We start from the raw sequence: 17185 nt of genomic DNA on the forward strand, positions 1-17185 counted from the left end.
ACTCACTTTCCTGTAAATACAAGCTTCACCTTAAGTCTGTATAAAACCATATGCTTTGATCACCTCATCAAAGCGTATATTCCAACTCCAAGATGCTTGCACCAGTCCATAGATGGATCACTGGAGATTGCACACTTTGTTAGCACCTTTAGGATCGACAAAACCTTTTGGTTGGATCATATACAACTCTTCTTTAAAAAATCCATTAAGGAATGCAATTTTGACGTCCATTTGCCAGATTTCATAAAATGCAGCAACTGCTAACATGATTCGGACAGACTTAAGCATCACTATGGGTGAGAAAGTCTCATTTTAGTCAACCCCTTAAACTTGTCAAAAAACCTTTTTGCGACAAGTCGAGGTTTGTAGATAGTGACATTACCATCAGCGTCAGTATTCTTCTTGAAGATCCATTTATTTTCTATGGCTTGCCAATCATCGGACAAGTCCACCAAAGTCCATACTTTGTTCTCATACATGGATCCTATCTCAGATTCCATGGCCTCAAACCATTTATCGGAATCTGGGCTCATCATAACTTCTTCATAGTTCATAGGTTCACTGTTGTCCAACAACATGACTTCCAGGACAGGATTGCCGTACCACTCTGGTGCGGATCATGCTCTGGTCGACCTACGAGGTTCAGTAGCAACTTGATCTGAAGTTTTATGATCATCATCATTCGCTTCCTATCTAGTTGGTGTTGGCATCACGGTAACAGATTTCTCTGATGTGCTACTTTCCAAATTGAGAGAAGGTACATTACCTCCTCAAGTTCTACTTTCCTCCCACTCACTTCTTTCGAGAGAAATTCCTTCTCTAGAAATGTCCCATTCTTGGCAACAAAGAGGGGAAACCCAATTATTTCCTTAGGGTATCCTATGAAGATGCACCTCTCCGATTTGGGTTCAAGCTTATCAGGCTGAAGCCTTTTTGACATAAGTGTGGCAACCCCAAACTTTAAGAAACGACAGCTTAAGTTTCTTACCAAACCATAGTTCATACGGTGTCTGAAGGAAATATGCCCTAGAGGCAATAATAAAGTTATTATTTATTTCCTTATATCATGATAAATGTTTATTATTCATGCTAGAATTGTATTATCCGAAAACATAATACTTGTGTGAATACATAGACAAACTAAACGTCACTAGTGTGCCTCTACTTGACTAGCTCGTTAATCAAAGATGGTTATCTTTCCTAACCATATACATGTGTTGTCATTTGATTAATGGGATCACATCATTAGGAGAATGATGTGATTGACATGACCCATTCCATTAGCTTAGCACCCGATCGTTTAGTATGTTGCTATTGCTTTCTTCATGACTTATACATGTTCCTATGACTATGAGATTATGCAACTCCCATTTCCGGAGGAACACTTTGTGTGCTACCAAACGTCACAACGTAACTGGGTGATTATAAAGGAGCTCTACAGGTGTCTCCAAAGGTACATGTTGGGTTGGCATATTTCGAGATTAGGATTTGTCACTCCGATTGTTGGAGAGGTATCTCTGGGCCCTCTCGGTAATGCACATTACATAAGCCTTGCAAGCATTGCAACTAATGAGTTAGTTGCGAGATGATGTATTACGAAACGAGTAAAGAGACTTGCCGGTAACGAGATTGAACTAGGTATTGAGATACCGACGATCGAATCTCGGGCAAGTAACATACCGATGACAAAGGGAACAACGTATGTTGTTATGCGGTCTGACCGATAAAGATCTTCGTAGAATATGTAGGAGCCAATATGAGCATCCAGGTTCCGCTATTGGTTATTGACCGGAGACATGTCTCGATCATGTCTACATTGTTCTCGAACCCATAGGGTCCGCACGCTTAACGTTACGATGACAGTTTCATTATGAGTTTATATATTTTGATGTACCGAAGTTTGTTCGGAGTCCCGGATGTGATCACGAACATGACGAGGAGTCTTGAAATGGTCAAGACATAAATATTGATATATTGGAAGCCTATGTTTGGACATCGGAAGTTTTCCGGGTGAAATCGGCATTTTACCGGAGTACTGGGAGGTTACCGGACCCCCCCCCCCCGGTAACCTAATGGGCCTTAATGGGCCTAGTGGAGGAAGAGGAGAGGAGGCCTAGGGGCTGACGCGCGCCCCTTCCCCCCAAGTCCGAATTGGACAAGGAGGGAGGGCGCCGCCCCCCTTTCCTTTCCTCCCTCTCCTCCTTCCCCCCAAGTCCTAATCCAACTAGGGAAAGGGGGGAGTCCTACTCCCGGTAGGAGTAGGACTCCTCCTGCGCGCCTCCTCCTAGGGCCGGCCGCACCCCCCTTGCTCCTTTATATACGGGGGCAGGGGGCACCTCTAGACACACAAGTTGATCTTCAAGATCGTTCTCTTAGTCGTGTGCGGTGCGCCCCTCCACCATAGTCCTTGATAATATTGTAGTGGTGCTTAGGCGAAGCCCTACGACAGTAGAACATCAAGATCGTTACCACGCCGTCGTGCTGACGGAACTCTACCCCGACACTTTGCTGGATCGAAGTCTGGGGATCGTCATCGAGCTGAACGTGTGCTAGAACTCAGAGGTGCCGTAGTTTCGGTGCTTGATCGGTCGGGCCGTGAAGACGTACGACTACATCAACCGCGTTGTCATAACGCTTCCGTTGTCAGTCTACGAGGGTACGTAGACAACATTCTCCCCTCTCGTTGCTATACATCACCATGATCTTGCATGTGCGTAGGAATTTTTTTGAAATTACTACGTTCCCCAACAGTGGCATCCGAGCCTAGGTTTTATGTTTTGATGTTATATGCATGAGTAGAACACAAGTGAGTTGTGGGCGATATAAGTCATACTGCTTACCAGCATGTCATACTTTGGTTTGGCGGTATTGTTGGATGAAGCGGCCCGGACCGACATTACGCGTACGCTTACGCGAGACTGGTTCTACCGACGTGCTTTGCACACAGGTGGCTGGCGGGTGTCAGTTTCTCCAACTTTAGTTGAACCAAGTGTGGCTACGCCCGGTCCTTGCGAAGGTTAAAACAGCACCAACTTGACAAACTATCGTTGCGGTTTTGATGCGTAGGTAAGATTGGTTCTTGCTTTAAGCCCGTAGCAGCCACGTAAAACTTGCAACAACAAAGTAGAGGACGTCTAACTTGTTTTTGCAAGGCATGTTGTGATGTGATATGGTCAAGACATGATGCTAAATTTTATTGTATGAGATGATCATGTTTTGTAACCGAGTTATCGGCAACTGGCACGAGCCATATGGTTGTCGCTTTATTGTATGCAATGCAATTGCGCTATAATGCTTTACTTTATCACTAAGCGGTAGCGATAGTCATGGAAGCATAAGATTGGCGAGACGACAACGATGCTACGATGGTGATCAAGGTGTCGCGCCGGTGACGATGGTGATCATGACGGTGCTTCGAAGATGGATATCACAAGCACAAGATGATGATGGCCATATCATATCACTTATATTGATTGCATGTGATGTTTATCTTTTATGCATCTTATCTTGCTTTGATTGATGGTAGCATTTTAAGACGATCTCTCACTAATTATCAAGAAGTGTTCTCCCTGAGTATGCACCGTTGCGAAAGTTCTTCGTGCTGAGACACCACGTGATGATCGGGTGTGATAGGCTCTACGTTCAAATACAACGGGTGTAAAACAGTTGCACGCGTGGAATACTCAGGTTATACTTGACGAGCCAAGCATATACAGATATGGACTCAGAACACGGAGACCGAAAGGTCGAGCGTGAATCATATAGTAGATATTGTAAGTGCATCTAGTGGCACCCCTAGTTGGTTTTGGAGTATTGACGACAAACCTAGTTGAGGGACTAATGTGTTTGTGAGAATTGCAGGATAACACAGGTAGAAGTCCCTCATTGATTCGGTTTTCCTACCAGAGATGACCCCTAAAAATGTATGAAGACATTGATGTCAAAGGTGGTATATGAAGATATTCACATTGAAGACTATGACAAGAGAAGACATCGCATGAAGCCTATGGAGCTCGAAGACTTAGATCTTTCGTAGTTCTTTTTCTTCTTTGTTGAGTCATAGAAACCACCGTACTGTTAAGTGGGGTCCAAGAGAACCAGTCAGAATGACTAAAGTGATGCTTAACCAAAACCTATGTCTTCGAGTGAAGACTATGAGAGCGAATCTTGTCCAGAGTCGGACAAGTCAGCTTTGCTTGTAGCACAAGTAAAGTTGCCGTGTGTGTTTGAAATCTAACCATTGGAACACGTGCCAGTTCCTTAGTGACTCAGGGTCATTTCGGACAAATCAGGTCGGGTTGCCTAGTGGCTATAAATAGCCCACCCCCTACAACCATAAATGGTTGGCTGCTCAGAGTTAGAGTACGGCTTTTGTCGTTTGAGAGCAACCCACCTTGAAGCCTTTGAGAGAGAATTCCTTGCGAGGATAAAGCCCTAACCACCCAGAGCCGAAGAGTGTTAGGCATCACTTAAGTCTTCTTGTCTATGTGATCTGAAGACTTATTACACTTGAGGACTGTGAATCCTCCAGCCGGTTAGGCGTCGCGTTCTGAGCATCCAAGAGACATTGTGGATCGCCGATGAACGAAGTCTGTGAAGGTTTGGGAGTCTACCTTGAAGACTTACCAGAGTGATTGGGCAAGGTCTGTGTGACCTTAGCTCAAGGGGAATACGGTGAGGACTGGGTGTCCTGAGCTGCGTGTTCAGGACTGGGTGTCCGGGACTGTGTGTCCTCAGGTTTAAATACCTAGCTGCCCTAACTAGACGTACAGTTGTCACAGCAACTGGAACTGGTCCAACAAATCGTTGTCTTCAACGAGTCATTGGTTTCATCCTTCCCTTCCCTTTACTTACTATTGGTCCTTGTGAAGTCATTGTATGATTGCACTATCTTTTGTCTTCACTGACTAACTGCGTGTTCCGTTTGGCTTCATAATATCTTCCTACCTGATCCTTACTACCTAGCTGCTATTGGTCATTGTGCTTTCACTTCATTGAATACTTGACTATGGTTTGCCTAGTGTAGTCTACCTTCCGCTGCATGGTAATAGGTTTATTTCTATCGTTTGTCTTCGAAACTTCCACGTTTTGAAGACTTTCATAAAAATCGCCTATTCACCCCCCTCTTGTCGATATAACGCACTTTCAGATATGATCAACATAGTGATGTTCACCAATGAAACTACTCCATATCACGTGATGATCGGACATGGTTTAGTTGATTTGGATCACGTGATCACTTAGAGGATTAGAGGGATGTCTATCTAAGTGGGAGTTCTTTAGTAATATGATTAATTGAACTTAAATTTATCATGAACTTAGTACCTGATAGTATCTTGCTTGTTTATGTTTGATTGTAGATAGATGGCCCGTTCTATTGTTCCGTTGAATTTTAATGCGTTCCTTAAGAAAGCAAAGTTGAAAGATGATGGTAGCAATTACACGGACTGGTCCGTAACTTGAGGATTATCCTCATTGCTGCATAGAAGAATTACATCCTGGAAGCACCGCTGGGTGCCAGGCCTACTGCTGGAGCAACACCAGATGTTATGAACGTCTGGCAGAGCAAAGCTGATGACTACTCGATAGTTCAGTGTGCCATGCTTTACGGCTTAGAATCGGAACTTCAATGACGCTTTGAACGTCGTGGAGCATATGAGATGTTCCAGGAGTTGAAGTTAATATTTCAAGCAAATGCCCGGATTGAGAGATATGAAGTCTCCAGTAAGTTCTATAGCTGCAAGATGGAGGAGAACAGTTTTGTCAGTGAGCATATACTCAAAATGTCTGGGTATAATAATCACTTGATTCAATTGGGAGTTAATCTTCCAGATGATTGCGTCATTGACAGAATTCTCCAATCACTTCCACCTAGCTACAAGAGCTTCGTGATGAACTATAATATGCAAGGGATGAATAAGACAATTCCTGAGCTCTTCGCAATGCTGAAAGCTGCGGAGGTAGAAATAAAAATGGAGCATCAAGTGTTGATGGTCAACAAGACCACTAGTTTCAAGAAAAAGGGCAAAGGGAAGAAGAAGGGGAACTTCAAAAAGAATAGAAAGCAAGTTGCTGCTCAGGAGAAGAAACCCAAATCTGGACCTAAGCCTGAAACTGAGTGCTTCTACTGCAAGCAGACTGGTCACTGGAAGCGGAACTTCCCCAAGTATTTGGCGGATAAGAAGGATGGCAAGGTGAACAAAGGTATATGTGATATACATGTTATTGATGTGTACCTTACTAATGCTCGCAGTAGCACCTGGGTATTTGATACTGGTTCTGTTGCTAATATTTGCAACTCGAAACAGGGACCAGGGATTAAGCAAAGATTGGCTAAGGATGAGGTGACGATGCGCATGGGAAATGGCTCCAAAGTCGATGTGATCGCGGTCGGCACGCTACCTCTACATCTACCTTGGGGATTAGTATTAGACCTAAATAATTGTTATTTGGTGCCAGCATTAAGCATGAACATTATATCTGGATCTTGTTTGATGCGAGATGGTTATTCATTTAAATTAGAGAATAATGGTTGTTCTATTATATGAGTAATATCTTTTATGGTCATGCACCCTTGAAGAGTGGTCTATTCTTATTAAATCTCGATAGTAGTGACACACATATTCATAATGTTGAAGCCAAAAGATGCAGAGTTGATAATGATAGTGCAACTTATTTGTGGCACTGCTATTTAGGTCATATCGGTGTAAAGCGCATGAAGAAACTCCATACTGATGGACTTTTGGAACCACTTGATTATGAATCACTTGGTACTTGCGAACCGTGCCTTATGGGCAAGATGACCAAAACACCGTTCTCCGGTACTATGGAGAGAGCAACAGATTTGTTGGAAATCATACATACAGATGTATGTGGCCCGATGAATGTTGAGGCTCGTGGCGGATATCGTTATTTTCTCACCTTCACAGATGACTTAAGCAGATATGGGTATATCTACTTAATGAAACATAAATCTGAAACATTTGAAAAGTTCAAAGAATTTTAGAGTGAAGTTGAAAGTCATCGTAACAAGAAAATAAAATTCCTATGATCTGATCGTGGAGGAGAATATTTGAGTTACAAGTTTGGTGTACATTTGAAACAATGCGGAATAGTTTTGCAACTCACGCCATCCGGAACACCACAGCGTAATGGTGTGTCCTAACGTCGTAATCGCACTTTACTAGATATGGTGCGATCTATGATGTCTCTTACTGATTTACCGCTATCGTTTTGGGGTTATGCTTTAGAGACGGCTGCATTCACGTTAAATAGGGCACCATCAAAATCTGTTGAGATGACGCCTTATGAACCGTGGTTTGGCAAGAAACCAAAGTTGTCATTTCTGAAAGTTTGGGGCTGCGATGCTTATGTGAAAAAGCTTCAACCTGATAAGCTCGAACCCAAATTGGAGAAATGTGTCTTCATAGGATATCCAAAGTAAACTATTGGATACACCTTCTATCACAGATCCGAAGGCAAGACTTTTGTTGCTAAATTCGGAAACTTTTTAGAGAAGGAGTTTCTCTCGAAAGAAGTGAGTGGGAGGAAAGTAGAACTTGATGAGGTAACTGTACCTGCTCCCTTATTGGAAAGTAGTACATCACAGAAACCAGTTTCTGTGACACCTACACCAATTAGTGAGGAAGCTAATGATGATGATCATGAAACTTCAGAACAAGATACTACTGAACCTCGTAAATCAACCGGAGTAAGATCCACACCAGAGTGGTACGGTAATCCTGTTCTGGAAGTCATGCTACTAGATCATGATGAACCTACGAACTATGGAGAAGCGATGGTGAGCCCAGATTCCGCAAAATGGCTTGAAGCCATGAAATCTGAGATGGGATCCATGTATGAGAACAAAGTGTGGACTTTGGTTGACTTGCCCAATGATCGGCAAGCAATTGAGAATAAATGGATCTTCAAGAAGAAGACTGACGCTGACGGTAATGTTACTGTCTACAAAGCTCGACTTGTCGTAAAAGGTTTTCGACAAGTTCAAGGGATTGACTACGATGAGACCTTCTCACCCGTAGCGATGCTTAAGTCTGTCGGAATCATGTTAGCAATTGCCGCATTTTATGATTATGAAATTTGGCAGATGGATGTCAAAACTGCATTCCTGAATGGATTTCTGGAAGAAGAGTTATATATGATGCAACTAGAAGGTTTTGTCGATCCAAAGGGAGCTAACACAGTGTGCAAGCTCCAGCGATCCATTTATGGACTAGTGCAAGCCTCTCAGAGTTGGAATAAACGCTTTGATAATGTGATCAAAGCATTTGGTTTTGTACAGACTTTTGGAGAAGCCTGTATTTACAAGAAAGTGAGTGGGAGCTCTGTAGCATTTCTGAAATTATATGTAGATGACATATTACTAATCGGAAATGATATAGAATTCCTGGATAGCATAAAGGGATACTTGAATAAGAGTTTTTCAATGAAAGACCTCGGTGAAGCTGCTTACATATTGGGCATTAAGATCTATAGAGATAGATCAAGATGCTTAATTGGACTTTCACAAAGCACATACCTTGACAAAGTTTTGAAGAAGTTCAAAATGGATCAAGCAAAGAAAGGATTCTTGCCTGTGTTACAAGGTGTGAAATTGAGTAAGACTCAATGCCCGACCACTGTAGAAGATAGAGAGAAAATTATAGATGTTCCCTATGCTTCAGCCATAGGCTCTATCATGTATGCAATGTTGTGTACCAGACCTGATGTATGTCTTGCTATAAGTCTAGCAGGGAGGTACCAAAGTAATCTAGGAGCGGATCACTGGACAGTGGTCAAGAACATCCTGAAATACATGAAAAGGACTAAGGATATGTTTCTCTTATATGGAGGTGACAAAGAGCTCATCGTAAATGGTTACGTTGATGCAAGCTTTGACACTGATCCGGACGATTCTAAATCACAAACCGGATACGTGTTTACATTAAACGGTGGAGCTGTTAGTTGGTGCAGTTCTAAACAAAGCATTGTGGCGGGATCTACATGTGAAGCAGAGTACATAGCTGCTTCGGAAGCAGCAAACGAAGGAGTCTAGATGAAGGAGTTCATATCCGATCTAGATGTCATACCTAGTGCATCGGGTCCAATGAAAATCTTTTGTGACAATACTGGTGCAATTACCTTGGCAAAGGAATCCAGATTTCACAAGAGAACCAAGCACATCAAGAGACGCTTCAATTCCATCCGAGATCTAGTCCAGGTGGGAGACATAGAGATTTGCAAGATACATACAGATCTGAATGTAGCAGACCCGTTGACTAAGCCTCTTCCACGAGCAAAACATGATCAGCACCAAAGCTCCATGGGTGTTAGTATCATTACTATGTAATCTAGATTATTGACTCTAGTACAAGTGGGAGACTGAAGGAAATATGCCCTAGAGGCAATAATAAAGTTATTATTTATTTCCTTATATCATGATAAATGTTTATTATTCATGCTAGAATTGTATTATCCGGAAACATAATACTTGTGCTAATACATAGACAAACTAAACGTCACTAGTGTGCCTCTACTTGACTAGCTCGTTAATCAAAGATGGTTATGTTTCCTAACCATAGACATGTGTTGTCATTTGATTAACGGGGTCACATCATTAGGAGAATGATATTGACATGACCCATTCCATTAGCTTAGCACCCGATCGTTTAGTATGTTGCTATTGCTTTCTTCATGACTTATACATGTTCCTATGACTATGAGATTATGCAACTCCCGTTTGCCGGAGGAACACTTTGTGTGCTACCAAACGTCACAACATAACTGGGTGATTATAAAGGAGCTCTACAGGTGTCTCCAAAGGTACATGTTGGGTTGGCGTATTTCGAGATTAGGATTTGTCACTCCGATTGTCGGAGAGGTATCTCTGTGCCCTCTCGGTAATGCACATTACATAAGCCTTGCAAGCATTGCAACTAATGAGTTAGTTGCGAGATAATGTATTATGAAATGAGTAAAGAGACTTGCCGGTAACGAGATTGAACTAGGTATTGAGATACCGACGATCGAATCTCGGGCAAAACATACCGATGACAAAGGGAACAACGTATGTTGTTATGCGGTCTGACCGATAAAGTTCTTCGTAGAATATGTAGGAGCCAATATGAGCATCCAGGTTCCGCTATTGGTTATTGACCGGAGACATGTCTCGGTCATGTCTACATTGTTCTCGAACCCGTAGGGTCCGCACGCTTAACGTTACGATGACAGTTTCATTATGAGTTTATATATTTTGATGTACCGAAGTTTGTTCGGAGTCCCGGATGTGATCACGGACATGACGAGGAGTCTCGAAATGGTCGAGACATAACGATTGATATATTGGAAGCCTATGTTTGGACATCAGAAGTGTTCCGGGTGAAATCGGCATTTTACCGGAGTACCAGGAGGTTACCGGAACCCCCCGGTAACCTAATGGGCCTTAATGGGCCTATTGGAGGAAGAGGAGAGGAGGCCTAGGGGCTGCCACGCGCCCCTTCCCCCCAAGTCCGAATTGGACAAGGAGGGAGGGCGGCGCCCCCCCTTTCCTTTCTTCCCTCTCCTCCTTCCCCCCAAGTCCTAATCCAACTAGGGAAAGGGGGGAGTCCTACTCCCGGTAGGAGTAGGACTCCTCCTGCGCGCCTCCTCCTAGGGCCGGCCGCACCCCCCTTGCTCCTTTATATACGGGGGCAGGGGGCACCTCTAGACACACAAGTTGATCTTCAAGATCGTTCTCTTAGCCGTGTGCGGTGCCCCCTCCACCATAGTCCTTGATAATATTGTAGTGGTGCTTAGGCGAAGCCCTGCGACAATAGAACATCAAGATCGTCACCATGCTGTCGTGCTGACGGAATCTTCCCCGACACTTTGCTGGATCAGAGTCCGGGGATCGTCATCGAGCTGAACATTTGCTAGAACTCAGAGGTGCCATAGTTTCGGTGCTTGATTGGTCGGGCCGTGAAGACGTATGACTACATCAACCGCGTTGTCATAACGCTTCCGCTGTCGGTCTACGAGGGTACGTAGACAACACTCTCCCCTCTCGTTGCTATACATCATCATGATCTTGCATGTGCGTAGTAAATTTTTTGAAATTACTACGTTCCCCAACAGTGTCATCTCAGCGAATTTAGACGGTGCCCTATTTAACGTGAATGCAGTTGTCTCTAATGCATAACCCCAAAACGGTAGTGGAAAATCAGTAAGAGACATTATAGATCACACCATATCTAATAAAGTATGGTTACGACATTCGAACACACCATTACGCTGTGGTGTTCTAGGTGGTGTGAGTTGTGAAACTATTTCACATTGTTTTAAATGGAGGCCAAACTCGTAACTCAAATATTCGCCTCCGCGATTAGATCATAGAAATTTTATTTTCTTGTTACAATGATTCTCTACTTCACTCTAAAATTCTTTGAACTTTTCAAATGTTTCAGACTTGTGTTTCATTAAGAAAATATATCCATATCTACTTAAATCATCTGTAAAGGTCAGAAAATAATGATACCCTCTGCGTGCCTCAACACTCATGGTATGTATTATTTCCAATAAGTCATTAGCTCGCTCCATTGTTCCGGAGAACGGAGTTTTAGTCATCTTTCCCATTAGGCATGGTTCACAAGTATCAAATGATTCATAATCAAGTGATTCCAAAAGTCCATCAGCATGGAGTTTCTTCATGCGCTTTACACCAATATGACCTAAACGACAGTGCACAAATATGTTGCACTGTCATTGTCAACTTTGCATCTTTTGGCATCAATATTATAAATATGTGTATCACTACGATCGAGATTCAATAAACCATTCACATTGGGTGTATGACCATAGAAGTTTTAATTCATGTAAACAGAACAACAATTATTCTCTAACTTAAATGAATAAACGTATTGCAATAATCATGATCTAATCACATTCATGCTCAACATAAACATCTAATAGCATTTATTTAGGTTCAACACTAATCCCGAAGGTAGAGGGAGTGTGTGATGGTGATCATATCAACCTTAGAATCATTTCCAACGCACATCGTCACCTTGCTTTTAACTAGTCTCTGTAACTCCTGTTTCGAGTTACTAATCTTAGCAACTGAACCGGTATAAAATAACTAGGGGTTACTTCGAACACTAGTAAAATACACATCAATAACATGTATATCAAATATACCTTTGTTCATTTTGCCATCCTTCTTATCCACCAAGTATTTGGGGCAGATCCACTTCCAGTGACCATTTCCTTCACAGTAGAAGCACTCAGTTTCAGGCTTGGGTCCATCTTTGGGCCTTCACGGGAGTGGAAACTTACTTGCCATTCTTCTTGAAGTTCCATTTCTTTCCCTCGCCCATTTTCTTGAAACTAGTAGTCTTGTTAACCATCAACACTTGATGCTCCTTCTTGATTTCTACCATCGCTGATTTCAGCATCACCAAGAGCTCGGGAATCATTTTCGTCATCCCTTGCATATTATAGTTCATCACGAAGTTCTAGTAGCTTGGTAATAGTGACTAGAGAACTTTGTCAATCACTATCTTATCTGGAAGATTAACTCCCACTTGATTCAAGTGATTGTAGTACTGAGGGAGTCCTGGATTAGGGGTGTTCGGGTAGCCGGACTATACCTTTAGCCGGACTCCTGGACTATGAAGATACAAGATTGAAGACTTTGTCCCGTGTCTGGATGGGACTTTCCATGGTGTGGAAGGCAAGCTTGGCGATGCGGATATTCAAGATCTCCTACCATTGTAACCGACTCTGTGTAACCCTAACCCTATCCGGTGTCTATATAAACCGGAGGGTTGTAGTCCGTAGGCAATCAACTCCATACACAACAATCATACCATAGGCTAGCTTCTAGGGTTTAGCCTCCTTGATCTCGTGGTAGATCTACTCTTGTACTACCCATATCATCAATATTAATCAAGCAGGAGTAGGGTATTACCTCCATCGAGAGGGCCCGAACCTGGGTAAAATACATCGTGTCCCTTGTCTCCTGTTACCATCCGGCCTTGACGCACAGTTCGGGACCCCCTACCCGAGATCCGCCGGTTTTGACACCAACATTGGTGCTTTCATTGAGAGTTCCTCTTTGTCGTCGCCTTTAGGCCCGATGGCTCCCTTGATCATCAACAATGATGCGGTCCAGGGTGAGACTTTGCTCCTGGACAGATCTTCGCTCTGCGGGCCGATTCGCTTGGCCACCTTGAGCAGATCGAAAGCTACGCCCCTGGCCATCAGGTCAGGTTTGGAAGCCTAAACTACACGGCTGACATCCACGGGGACTTGATCTTCGACGGATTCGAGCCACAGCCAAGCGCGCCGCACTGTCTCGATGGGCATGATATAGCTCTGCTGCCGAACAGCGCCTTGGAGGCCGCACACGCATCGGTTTCGACCATTGATTTGAAGCCTACTGCGCCGATCGAGGATCAGCGGTTGGACGTTGCCTCAGGGGATGTGATCTCAGAGGTGATCGAGCCGAACTCCAGCCCCGCACTCCGCATGGCCCGTGACTCCGAGGAGCCAGATTCCTCTCCGAACTCCGAGCCCCCCGCACCCCTGCCGATCGAATCCGATTGGGCGCCGATAATGGAGTTCACCGCCGCGGACATCTTTCAGCACTCGCCCTTCGGCGACATCCCGAATTCTCTAAAGTCTCTCTCTTTATCAGGAGAGCCCTGGCCGGACTACGGTCAGCAAGGTTGGGATACGGACGATGAAGAAATTCAAAACCCACCCACCACCCACTTCGTAGCCACTGTTGACGACTTAGCCGACATGCTTGACTTCGACTCCGAAGACATCGACGGCATGGACGACGATGCAGGAGACGAACAAGAACCAGCACCTGTAGGGCGCTGGAAGGCCACCTCGTCATATGACATATATATGGTGGATACTCCAAAAGATGGAGATGGCGATGGAACAGTGGGGGATGACGCCCCCAAGAAACAGCCAAAGCGCCGGCGTCAGCGGCGCCGCTCGAAATCCCGCCAAAGCAAAAACGGTGATTCCGGCACGGGAGATAATAATACCCCGGATAGCGCCGAAGAACACCCACCTCAGCAAGATTCGGCACAGGAAGATGGAGAAGCCAGCCCTCATGAGAGAGCGGCAGACCGAGAGGTCGAGGATGATAACTATACGCCTCCCTCCGAAGACGAGGCAAGCCTCGATGACGACGAATTCGGCATACCATCAGACCCCGCCGAACAAGAGCGTTTTAAACGCAGGCTTTTAGCCACGACAAGAAGCCTCAAAAAAAAGCAGCAACAGCTCAGAGCTGCCCAAGATTTGCTAGCTGATAGATGGATTGAAGTCCTTGCGGTAGAAGAGTATGAACTCGAACGCCCCTCCATGAGTTACCCGAAGCGCAGGCCGCTACCCCGACCAGAGGAGGAAGCACCTACATCACCAACGCATGACATGGCAGACCGGCCACCTCGCGGCCGCGACAGAGAGGCCTCTCGGCCCTCCACCCAAGCCATGCCCCGACGCCGCTCAACTAAGGCACGGAAAAATGCGCCCAACCTGCGAGACATACTGGAGGATAAGGCAAGACAAACAAGATCGATCTACGGATCGCGCAGGCGCCCTACGGCATGTGACAATGATCTTCACTCCGGATACAACAAATCTGGCCGGGCCGAACACAACAGACATAGCTCTTCCGAGCTGCGTCATGATATAGCCCAGTACAGAGGCGCCGCACACCCGCTATGCTTCACGAATGAAGTAATGGAGCATAAAATCCCAGAGAGTTTCAAACCCGTAAACATCGAATCATACGATGGCACAACAGATCCGGTGGTATGGATCGAGGATTATCTCCTTCACATCCACATGGCACGTGGCGATGATCTACACGCCATCAAATACCTCCCGCTCAAACTTAAAGGACCGGCCGGGCATTGGCTTAACAACTTGCCAGCAGACTCAATCGGTTCTTGGGAGGACCTGGAAGCCGCATTCCTCGACAATTTCCAGGGCACTTACGTGCGACCGCCGGATGCCGACGACTTAAGCCACATAATTCAGCAGCTAGAGGAATCGGCCAGACAATTCTGGACACGGTTCCTAACAAAGAAAAACTAGATAGTCGACTGTCCGGACGCAGAGGCCCTAGCAGCCTTCAAGCATAACATCCACGACGAGTGGCTTGCCCGGCACCTGGGACAGGAAAAGCCGAAATCCATGGCAGCCCTCACGACACTCATGACCCGCTTTTGCGCGGGAGAAGACAGCTGGCTAGCTCGCAGTAACAACTTATCAAAGAACCCTGGTAATTCGGATACCAAGGACAAAAGTGGTAGGACACTTCGGAATAAACAAAAATGCCGCGTTAACAGCGACATCAATGAAGACACGGCAGTCAATGCCGGATTCAAAGGCTATAAATCCGGTCAGCGGAAAAAGCCATTCAAAAAGAATACTCAGGGCCTGTCCAGTTTGGACCGTATACTCGATCGCTTGTGCCAGATACATGGCACCCCCGAAAGGCCAGCCAATCACACTAACAGGGATTGTTGGATGTTCAAGCAGGCAGGCAAGTTAAGGGCCGAAAACAGAGACAAGGGGCTACACAGCGACGACGAGGAGCCCAAGCCGCCGAACAACAATGGACAGAAGGGCTTTCCCCCACAAGTGCGGACGGTGAACATGATATACGCAACCCACATTCCCAAGCGGGAGAGGAAGCGTGCGCTACGGGACGTATACGCGATGGAGCTAGTCGCCCCAAAGTTCAACCCATGGTCCTCCTGCCCGATCACTTTTGATCGAAGGGACCATCCCACTAGCATCCGTCATGGCGGCTTCGCCGCATTGGTTCTCGACCCAATCATCGACGGATTTCATCTCACAAGAGTCCTCATGGACGGTGGCAGTAGCCTGAACCTGCTTTATCAGGATACAGTGCGGAAAATGGGCATAGATCCCTCAAGGATTAAGCCAACAAGAACGACCTTTAAAGGCGTTATACCAGGTGTAGAAGCCAACTGTACAGGCTCAGTAACACTTGACGTGGTCTTCGGATCCCCGGACAATTTCCGAAGCGAAGAGTTAATCTTCGATATAGTCCCGTTTCGCAGTGGCTATCACGCCCTGCTCGGACGAACCGCATTCGCAAAGTTCAATGCGGTGCCGCACTACGCATATCTCAAGCTCAAGATGCCAGGCCCTCGAGGAGTAATTACGGTCAATGGAAACACCGAACGCTCCCTCCGTATCAAGGAGGATACGGCGGCTCTCGCAGCGGAGGTACAAAGTAGCCTTCTCAGGCAATTCTCCAGTCCGGCCATTAAAAAGCCAGACACTGCCAAGCGCGCCCAGAGTAACCCACAGCAGGACCGCCTGGCACACTCTGAGCAAGCGTAGCAACGCGGCCCCAACTCCAGCTTTCGCGACATAGCGAAACCAGTACCTCGCGTACATAACTACGCCCTTGAAATACCATGGGCACAGGGGAAGGGGCACAATAACGGCACGCCCAAAATACGTCTTAAAACGTACTAGGGGCTGCCGGATTCTTTTTTTTTCTTACTTTCAGGACTCCATACTTCGGACAACCTATTCGGCAATTCGACTGCCGCACAAACGATGCAAGATCCAGGGAGGCAGACAAGCCATGCCGCATTATGGAACTCCCAGGTGGTCTCTGTTACGAGCGGTATACCTGTTTTAAATACAATTCCGCGGCCTGCCCCTGGTCAGGACATACTAACTAGTCCAATATCTTTTGCTTACCACACTATTTGTATCGTTCGGCTTTGATAAATATCCTCTCTATAAACAATGCATAGCTTTTTGTCTATTTTTTGCATTATCCTCTTTTCATATATATGTTTATTAAATGACATGATCGCACCCGTACACCATGGTACGGCAAACACGCCAGGGGCTTCAGTACCCCTCATTATGGTGTGAGAAGTCCGTACACTTTCACAAGTGCGGCACCCCGAACTTATAGCACTACATGCATCGGCTTCGAATTATGATTTGGGTCAATAGTTGGGTTTTCCCGGCTCCTATGTTTTGGTGCCTTACGTTCCGCTATATCGGTTAAGGTAGCACTAGGAGAACCACTGCGATTGTGCCCCGGTTCAGCTGGGTTAAGCACCTCAGTGGAGAAAGCTAAAACTGACTGTCATGATGAGGCGAGAGACCGGTCGCTGTTCGAGAGGTT

The sequence above is a fragment of the Triticum aestivum genome, chromosome 1A (genome assembly GCF_018294505.1).
Source record: "Triticum aestivum cultivar Chinese Spring chromosome 1A, IWGSC CS RefSeq v2.1, whole genome shotgun sequence".
Lineage (NCBI taxonomy): Eukaryota > Viridiplantae > Streptophyta > Magnoliopsida > Poales > Poaceae > Triticum > Triticum aestivum.